At 42.1% G+C, this 10,960-nt stretch overlaps 1 pseudogene; it reads left to right on the top strand.

Moving 5' to 3' along the window:
- Positions 1 to 4,408: 4,408 nt before the first annotated feature.
- LOC129410133 (zinc-binding protein A33-like) lies at positions 4,409 to 7,915 on the top strand (annotated as a pseudogene).
- Positions 7,916 to 10,960: the final 3,045 nt, after the last annotated feature.

Raw genomic sequence — 10,960 nt, 5'->3', positions numbered from 1 at the left:
TCCTGATGCCATTGTTTCATCCGCACAGATTTGATTTATTTTTGTTTTTCCCACAAAAACTGTCCCACTGCCCAGGCACTGAACCTGTGACCTTTTTTGCTTTGAGGTGTAAGTACCAACCACTCAGCCACTTAAGTCAAACAGCCTGATCAACCCCACACAAAACACTAGGGATGTAACAATAACTGAAATATCATGATATCGTATCATCAGAAGTCTGCCAGTAACACCGTGGACAGTCACAATATATCGAATCACAAAATCCTTTGTTTAAATGCATTTTTTATAGTGGCAATAGCCAATAAACACTGAGAACTACATATCCCATGATGCATTTCAGCACAGACAACATGAAGTTATATGTTTTTACTTGAATTCCTGGGATTCTGGGGTTCTCAGGGTATTTTAAAAGCAAAAAAGTGTCCTATCTACAATTATATCAGCCTCTCCAAAATATCGCAATAAATATCGTACCGTGAGATGCATATCGTGATAATATTGTACTGTGAGATTTGGATACGGTTACATCCCTACAAAACACTGTAGTAGATTTAAGCTCATTTAAGATTGAAAACATTAATCTAATCCTGATGGGAACAACTTTGTAAAACGTTTCATCTAAGTAAAGCTTCTTCAGTTTTGATGACAGAAAGTACATCTCTGGACAAAGCTGCTGCCAGGTCTCATTTTCATCTTAAAATGTCGTGTTAATCTGCTCTACATGATCCTGGGGTTTTATTTCACTATTGTGTCCCTAATTCAAGATATGAACATTAAAACAGACCAGTGAGCTGTCCTCCTCCACATCTGGTTTGATTGACATAAAACAGAAAAACATAGTATGGAACATTTGTTGATTATTTTGTGGTGAACCGCCTCCATATTCTTTTTTTTTTTTTTCTTCTAACCGCAGTCCCATGCAAACCACAGTCTCCCAAAAACAGGCAGATTTAACTTGGACCAACCTGAGGAGAGCAGACTTCAGCAAGTGTCTCCAAAAGTTACAAACGGCTCCAAAAGTTACAAACGGCTTTTTAAAATGACTCAAGAAAAACATTTTTTTTTTTTTTTCACGTTTTGAAGGAAATGAATAGTGCAGTGTATTATTTTAAAGATGATAACAGTGTGATCTTTTGAGAAGGACAGAGATGAAGGGGGGATAGAGAAGAAAGAAGCAGAAGTAGTGAGAAAGTTTTGCAAAGAAATGACTGTGTAGCGCTGAAGAATCCAACGTGTTCACGATTAAAAAAGTGAAATTGGAGAACAAAGTGAGCACAGAGCAAAAATAGATTTTTTTTAGAGCTACGATGTTTTGAATAGAAGAGAATAAAAATTACTCAAAGATGCAGGACACTTCTGCATAGGCACAGAACTCTCACTGAGGATGGAGTTGGAAATAGAGACAGATGGTGTCTGAGCCGTCCATTTCTGTTCAAAGATGGATTATCTTTCCTCTAAACTGGAGTTTGTCTCATATAAATGACAATAAAGGCAAAATGTCCGAAGCGACTGATGTGCTGCACAAGTCAAGTTCTCAGTAAATCATGCAGCATTATAACTCGTCATTTTTACTGCATGTGGTTGAAGGAGTTCAAATAAATAGGAAGGTGCCATTCCATTAAGACTCTTAAAAACAATCATAAACATTTTAAAATGGATTCTAAAATGTACGGGGAGCCAATGCAAGGATTTAAGAACAGGAGTAATGTGGTCCCTCCGCTTCTTTCCAGTTAAAAGGCGAGCTGCTGCATTTTGGACCCTGCAGGCGGCTGAGCTGGGCCTGGTCAAAGCAGCAGACAAAGAGTCACAGTCGTCAAGCTGCGAGGTCACACATGCGTGAAGGGCCTTTTCAAAATGCACGTGTGGGATGTTTGGTTTAATTTTACTTTAAATCCTTAACTGATAAAAACTTGATTTAAGAACAGAGCTTACTTGCTTTTCAAGTTTAAAATTGCAGTAAAAATGACGAGTTATAATGCTGCATGATTTACTGAGAACTTGTTTAGTCCTGGTTTAGTCTTGGTTTAGTCCTGGTTTAGTCCTGGTTTAGTCCTGGTTTAGTCTTGGCTGGTTTAGTCCTGGTTTAGTCCTGGTTTAGTCCTGGTTTAGTCCTGGTTTAGTCCTGGTTTAGTCCTGGTTTAGTCCTGGTTTAGTCCTGGTTTAGTCCTGGTTTAGTTTAGTCCTGGTGGTTTAGTCTGGTTTAGTCTTGGTTTAGTCCTGGTTTAGTCTGGTTTAGTTTAGTCTTGGTTTAGTCCTGGTTGGTTTAGTCTTGGTTTAGTCCTGGTTTAGTCCTGGTTTTAGTCCTGGTTTAGTCCTGGTTTAGTCCTGGTTTAGTCCTGGTTTAGTCCTGGTTTAGTCTGGTTTAGTCTGGTTTAGTCCTGGTTTAGTTTGGTTTAGTCTGGTTTAGTCCTGGTTTAGTCTTGGTTTAGTCCTGGTTTAGTCCTGGTTTTAGTCCTGGTTTAGTCCTGGTTTAGTCTTGGTTTCTGGTTTAGTCCCTTGGTTTAGTCCTGGTTTAGTCCTGGTTTAGTCCTGGTTTAGTCTTGGTTTAGTCCTGGTTTAGTCCTGGTTTAGTCCTTGGTTTAGTCCTGGTTTAGTCCTGGTTTAGTCCTGGTTTAGTCTTGGTTTAGTCCTGGTTTAGTCTTGGTTTAGTCCTGGTTTAGTCCTGGTTTAGTCCTTGGTTTAGTCCTGGTTTAGTCCTGGTTTAGTCCTGGTTTAGTCTTGGTTTAGTCCTGGTTTAGGGTTTAGTCCTGGTTTAGTCCTGTTTAGTCCTTGGTTTAGTCCTGGTTTAGTCCTGGTTTAGTCTTGGTTCAGTCGGTGGTCCAGCAGCACAAAAGTTTGATAGAATCTGGGTTTCACGGGTGAGTGTGGTGTTGTACTGTGCGGGTGGGAGGCTCCAAAACTGGACCTTGCAGGACTCTGTGCTGTCGAGGTCCATTACAGAATCAATGAATCTTGGGTTCGTTACATAAAGAAGGAGGAAAATAACAAAAGGACGACAACAGCAATAAGTTTTCAAAGGATGCAGAAAGAGTTCAGTGTCCTGTGTGAGAAAAGTGTCTAAAGTGTGTGTGAGGGGTTTTACACACTTAAAACAAATAGAATCATTGTAAAATAGAAAGTTGAATACTTCACAGTTTTCACCAATCGAGAGTTATTTTTAGAAAATCACCCCCGCGATAATCGAGGGAACACAGTACAGTTATTTCTGTCACTGTGATGAATCAGAAGCATAAATATGATGTCATAAACCCAGGATTATTCTATTGTGAACTGAAATGTGTTTCATGTTTCTCCTGTGTCATTATTGTTCTGATTTGTGTTGTGAATGTATCTGAGCACAAGAACAAGTTTACATCTGTAGAAATGTGCAGAAAAGTGGAAATGTTTTTGGTTTTGATCTTTGACTTTAATAAAGGAAGAAAAGACTTTGAGACTTTTTTTTTTTGTATCTTTGACTCAGTTTTCTGTTGGTTGGACTGAAGAAACATTTCTGTGAATTTATACATTGCTGCAGGTGTCACCAATATCCACAGAGGGAAGTGGAGCTAACTGGAGGCACTGCTGTGTCTGAATCTTCTGGTGACTGAGTGCTTCAGTTTAGTGTAGTGTTTTATAATAACAGGGACCTTGTGCTCACACTTTAATGTCATAAAAGAAGAGACACTTTAGACCAGACTGAGCTGAAGCTCGTGTCCGTCTGCAGTCCCCGAGCAGGTTCCAAACTGTTCAAATCCATTAAAATATCCTCCCATTTACACTCAAAGCTGCACTCTCCTCCTCTTATTGAAACACATCACACTCCTAGACCTGCCAGGAAAACACGTTTTGAAGAGAGGTGAAGAGAAGCCACAGAGATATAGTGAAATAAACTATAATACTGAAACTATCACCATAATGCAAGATAATCCCAGGAAAATATTTCCATTATTACATAATTAAAGACCTGAGCTACACACAGGATACATATAATATACATCAGTCATTTACCAATAAGGATCGAAGCGCAGAGAGTAAAACTATATAAAAAACAGCAATAAAAAGGAAAATCTGGATCAAACACAGAAACAGGCTCAATCACAGTGACATTTGACATGTTTCTTCTACAAGTCAAAGAGTTTTCAAAGGCCAGTGTGGGTCTAATAATCAAAGTCATTCAGTGTTAGTGAATAAAATACATGTTGGTTAGAGTTATCTCTGACACTAGAAAACTCCTCTGGACTTTAATACAAACATAAACCAGTTCTGAGCCACGCCATTGGCTGCTGCAGTCACATGACTCTGAGACCGGTTTAACAGGAAGTTCAGAGAAACAGAAAGTATTTTCAGACTCACACGCAGACGTGACCAGACTCAAACACGTCCACAGAAGGATTTCTTTACACTTGTCCTGAGAGGTTCTGACTCTAAGATGGCAGAGGCAGACTTTAAACACTTCCTGACCTGTTCCATTTGTCTGGACACCTTCTCTGAGCCTGTGTCTCTGGGCTGTCACCACAACTTCTGCAGGACCTGCCTCCAGGAGACCTGGACCCAACAGAAGAACAGGAGCTGCCCTGTGTGCAGGAGGAAGTCTTCTAAAGACGAACCAGGAGTGAACTTTGCTCTAAAACAAATGAGTGACTCTCTGAGACAGAAGCAGGAGTCACAAGAGGAGCCCACAGCACCGACACAGAGGAAACAGAGAGAGGAGGGGCAGAGGGGGCAGGAGCAGCAGTGGTCGGTGTGCCCTCTTGCACCCGCTGGTGCCCCCTCTCTTCTGCCTGGACGAGGCTCGGGGCGTCTGTTCCCTCTGTGAGTTTTCTGAACACAAGGAGCACACGGTGGTGAGTGGAGAGGAGGCGGAGAAAAGGCTGACGGAACAAATCCAATCCAAGATACAGACTCTGAAAGAGCAGAGACAGAGCTGGAAACAACTGGAGAACACCTACGAGAAAATACAGCAACACTCAGAGGAGCAGGCGGTGCACTGTGAGCGTCAGATCACTGCTGTGTTTGAGAGGATCCGGCGCCACCTACAGGAGGAGCAGGACAGAGCTGTGTCCACTCTGAGAGAGGAGCAGAAGAGACAGGCCCAGACTATGGGCCCACAGCTCCACAAACTCAGAGAGACACTGTCCTCTCTGAACAGCAGCATCCAGGAGCTGGAGAAACAGCTAAAGAACCACACCCACCGCCCTCTGAGCTCCAGCCCCGAGCCTCTGCCTCAGACCCACACAGGACTGCTCCTGAACCAGGCCAAAGTCCTGGGCAACCTGGGCTACAGAGTCTGGAGCAACCTGAGGACAAAAGAGGAGGTGCAGTTCAGTCCAGTCATTCTGGACCCAAACACAGCAGGAATATGGCTCCATCTGTCTGAGGACCTCAGAGGGGTGACAAAAGCAGACACGTGTCAGCAGCTCCCAGACAATCCAGAGAGATTCAGTAAATATCCCATTGTCTGGGCTCAGAGGGCTTCAGCTCAGGGACACACCAGTGGGACGTGGAGGTGGGAGACCATCCGAGATGGACCATCGGAGTCGCCAAAGAGTCAATCGACAGAAAAGGAAAGATATTTGTTACACCTGAATATGGAGTCTGGTGTTTGTGGCACAAAGATGATGAATACACAAGTGCTGTGGTAAACCAGTGACAGTGCAGAAGCCTCCAGAGAAGATCAGGGTCAAACTGGACTATGACGGAGGGAAAGTGTCCTTCTACGACGCTGATCACATGACCCACCTGTACACGTACACAGGGAGCTTCAGAGAGAAAATGTTTCCTTATTTTGACATAGGAGAATGTAAAGATGGTAAAAGGTCAGAGGTGCGTGTGTGTGTGACCTCAGGCCCACAGTGAGGAGAGGAAAAGGTGGTTCTCCAGGAGCTTTGGAGCAGCACTAGGACCCAGAGGAGCACGACTCGACTCACCCACGACTCAGGTCAGATTCAGTCAGAGTTTAAAGGGCCACATTAACATATTTCTCAGTTTGAATGTAACACACCTGGAGTTGTGTTTTGTTTCATTCACATGTTGAACTCACAAACCTGCACATTTACACCGAGTTCTTTTCTCAAACACTGATCCCATACTGGTATTGGATATCGGCTTCCAAATATCACTTCTGCCGATATCCTGGTTGTACATATAAACTGATGTCATAAGATGTTTCCTGGTCGTGGTCGTCCCAGAAAAACTCCAAATGTTTGAACTTTATTGATACAGAGATAAAAAACAGACACATGCAACATTCTGTCTTGTCTATTTTGTCTTATTTTATTTTTGTTTAAAGGAAATAAATGTTTCAGTCTCTGTTCTGGTATCGGTTCATATCAAGGATCAGCAGATACTTAAAGCCACAGTATTGAAAATCGGTATCGGAACAGAAAAAGCTGGATCAAACAGAAAGCACAGTTCTTCAATCCAAATGATCAGAATATATTTTTGTGTGATTTTTTTAACTGAAATACTCTAAATGTGTAAATATTCTCTATTCAGAAACTTATATTTTTTTCCTATTTGAGCTTCAGAAGTTTACAATTAGATTTCGTCCAATGTTGTAAATGTTCCAGATCTTCAGAATGGTGGATGTGTGTGTGTTGGACACGTTGAAAAGTGATCTGCTCTTGTTACTTGTGCTGTGGTCAGACACATTTTAAAACATCACAAACACACTCAGCTCCTCAGACAGAAGAAGATCATGTCCCTCTGGAGACTCTGATCTCTCTCAGTCTCTGGGACTTTCAAACTAAAGTCACTGTGTTCATTTGTGTATTTCCTGTGTATATCTCTGACTGTAAACTGTAAAAATAGTCCAAGTTCAAGTGCACATATGACAGGTTTTCATCTTTTTCTCATCCTGACTTGGTTTGGTGGATAGAACCTGAGCTAAATGTGGATCATCATTTTAAGTGTCAGGAATAAAATTGAGAATTGAAGTACAAAAGTACAGGAAGTCTATGTGAGTGTTAAAACAGAATCCCTCTGTTTATGTCACCAACACCAAAAACTCCAAATCCAGAGGCAGTTTACACAAGGAAGGACTTTTCTGACACTTTAAACCTTCATTTAACTCAATTCAACTGTTGTCATGTATTTGTATTAGTCTAACCAGAACTGTTGTGTAATTTAGACACGTTTGGGCCTTTGTTTACATGATGGTTGCTAGGTAACAGTTATGGAATTACCTCTATGTATGTCACACACAAAAAAAAAAATCTACAAATCAAATCTATGACGTTAACTGTGTTTTAGTGAAATGACAAATTAAACCTGTCATCAACACTTTAAAGGTGTAACTTTTTGGTTGGGGGTTTGTCACCTGCTTGTTTCTATGGAGATGTCACTGCTCTGCCTGGAATGTTCCACAGTGTGACATTAAACAGATCTACTTTACATTGATTCAATGACACATGGTTTTAGAGCTCAAAAACACCTCTAAAAAAACAGACAGTGTGAGTGTGAGCGGGGTCGCCTCTCCACAGATCTGACCTGTAACCTGGTCTGGTTTGGTCTCCATGAAGACAGAAAGGTTTAATGCCATACTGTGGAACATTCCAGACAAAACAATAACATCTCCCTGAAGAAAATCATTTGACAGATCCTCCAACAAAAAAGTGACACAATTCACGTTTAAGCTTGTGTCTGTGTGACTTTGTGATCTGTTTGGTTTGTAACATGGATTTTATTGAATGATTTTTGATGAAATTTAAATTGTGAGTGTTTTGTAATTGTAATTTCTGTCACTGTGATGAATCAGAAGCATAAATATGACGACATAAACCCGGGATTATTCTATTCTGAACTGAAATGTGTTTCATGTTTCTCCTGTGTCATTATTGTTCTGATTTGTGTTGTGAATGTATCTGAGCACAAGAACAAGTTTACATCTGTAGAAAAGTGATTTTTTGTTTTTGTTTTTGATCTTTTACTTTAATAAAGGAAGAAAAGACTTTGAGACTTTTCCATCTTTGACTCAGTTTTCTGTTTGTTTGGGGACTCAGCAGTGCTCTTCTGAAGAAACATTTAGGTTCTGGTTTAGTTCTGGTTTAGTTCTGGTTTAGTCCTGGTTGAGTCCTGGTTTAGTCCTGGTTTAGCGCCCTCTCTCCTCACTTCTCCATGTACAGAATCTCCAAGGCTCTTTATTCAGTGTTTATGTAGAATAAGATGCTTTGATAACCATGAAATAGTTCTTGAGGAGTGGATTGTTTCAGACGGAGCACTACTGAAGGCCGCCACTGTATCATCCACATGCATTTTTACTGTTCAGAGTCCACTTGGCAAATGTGCAGTGAGAAAATGATCCCAAATAACCAAAAAAGTCAAGTTTGTTCTGGATCAAACACATGACTTTTGCACTCTTCTGGTGTGAGTATCACCTGAACAGGAAAGTGCCATAGAGATGAGTAATGTGCTGCACACCGGAGCCAAACAGCAGCACTCATCACACTCATCCACACGTTTAGACAAGAACATGTTACAAACCACAGAGCACATTTACTAAACACTTCAGCATTAATAACACTGCATTAATCTCACACAGCACTTCTCCACACGCTCAGTCGCTTTACAGTTTGGTGCATTCTTCATTCACTCCACACTCTGAGGGGGGGGCATACTACTGTAGCCACAGCCAGTGTTGGGAAGGTGACTTTTAATGTAATCCCCTACAGATTACAGATTACATACCCCAAAATGTAGTTTGTAACGTAATCTATTAAATTACTTAAAGTGAGTAATGTAATCTGAATACTTTGGATTACTTGATATTGTCATGTTTTTTTAAACTACATGAACGTAGCGACCACATCCTGAAAATTCTTGTTTGTTTTCTTCAAATTGTCTGTTGAGCCCAAAACACCATGAATAAACAAGTGTTTACTGTAAAGTAGCAAAGACGAGGAAATCATGAATAAGATTTAATAAAATGTCTTAATAAGATGTTTAGTCCTGGTTTTAGTCTTAGTTTAGACCTGGTTTAGTCCTGGTTTTACATCTGGTTTAGTCCTGGTTTTAGCCTTAGTCTAGACCTGGTTTAGTCCTGGTTTTAGTCCTGAGTCCTTGAGTCTTAGTTTATCCTGGTTTTAGTCTTAGTTAGTCCTGGTTTAGTCTTAGTTTAGTCTGGTTTTAGTCCTGTTTTAGTCCTGGCGGTTAGTTTGTTTGGAGGTGCACAGGACACCGGTGGTGTCTGCGCTGTACGGAAGGAGACGTGGGTTTTAGCCTAAATGTGAAACAGAAAATACCACCATGTAAATCCATTTATTTTAACAAAGTAACTGTAATCCAACTACCACTCACTGAAACAGTAACTGTAACTGAATACAGTTACTCATAATTTGTACAGCAAGAAAAAACTGACAGAATGACAAAGACTGACAGGAGCAGGGCTGTGGGGCTCTCACCACCAACACACACTCACACACACATCACATTCTTACCATTCATTGTGGATGAAGTGCCTTGCCTAAAGAAACAACAACAGGTTTTACCACTGGCGCCCCCCTGTGGCTCCTGATATGTCCAACAGTCTCCCATCCAAGTCCTGAGCCCGCCCCGCCCTGCTTCACTTCAGGTCACTTGAGTTGATTTCTCCTGACAGACAAGAGGCTGAACTTTGTGTCAGTTTGAGTTTCATGTGGATAAATCCAGTGATTACAGAGACAGGAACCTGACACACAAACACCACCTGACACACAAACACCACCTGACACACAAACTCACCTGACACACAACTCCACTGACACACAAATAACTCACACACCTGACACACAAACTCCACCTGACACACAAATCCACCTGACACAAAACCTGACACAAACTCCACCTGACACAAAACTCCACCACCTGACACACAAACACTGACACACAACTCCTACCTGACACACAAACTCCACTGAAACAAACCACCACCACCTGACACACAAACACCACCTGACACAAATCCACTGAACACAAACACCACCTGACACAAAAACTCCACCTGACACACAAACTCACACCCACCACCTGACACAAACACCACACCACACACTCCACTGACCACCACCTGACACCACACACAAACACAAACTCCACCCTGACCACAAACACCACCTGACACACAAACTCCACCTGACACACACACCACCTGACTCCACCTGACACAAAACTCCACCTGACACACAAAACCACCTGACCACACAAACATCACACCACCTGACACACAAACTCCACCTGACACACAAACTCACACCACACACTGACACACAACACACAAACTCCACCTGACAACACAAACTCCACCAACCTGAACACACAACACCACCTGACACACAAACTCCACCACCTGACACACAAACTCTGAACACACAAACTCCACACACATGACACACAAACCACCTGACACACAAACTCCACCTGACAACACAAACTCCACCTGACACACCTGACCACAAACTGACACCACAAACTCCACCACTGACACACAAACTCCACTGACACACAACTCCACCTGACACAAACTCCCACCTGACCACACTCCAAACACCCACCTGACACACAAACTCCACCTGACACACAAACTCCACCTGACACACAAACTCCACCACCTGACACACAAACTCCACCTGACACACAAACACCACCTGACACACAAACTCCACCACCTGACACACAAACACCACCTGACACAACTCCACCTGACACACAAACTCCACCTGACACACAAACTCCACTGAACACACACCCCTGACTGACACACAAACTCACCACCTGACACACAAACTCCACCTGACACACAAACTCCACCTGACACACAAACTCCACCTGACACACAAACACCACCTGACACACAAACCCCACTGACATCCAACACCTGACACACAAACTCCACCTGACACACAAACTCCACCTGACACACAAACTCCACCTGACACACAAAACACACCTGACACACAAACACAACACACAAACTCTCACACACACCACCTGACACACAAACTGACAC

The sequence above is a fragment of the Boleophthalmus pectinirostris genome, unplaced genomic scaffold, assembly GCF_026225935.1.
Source record: "Boleophthalmus pectinirostris isolate CB_2022bp ecotype Guang Dong unplaced genomic scaffold, ASM2622593v1 HiC_scaffold_21, whole genome shotgun sequence".
Taxonomy (NCBI): domain Eukaryota; kingdom Metazoa; phylum Chordata; class Actinopteri; order Gobiiformes; family Gobiidae; genus Boleophthalmus; species Boleophthalmus pectinirostris.
This window is presented reverse-complemented; position numbering and strand designations above follow the sequence as displayed.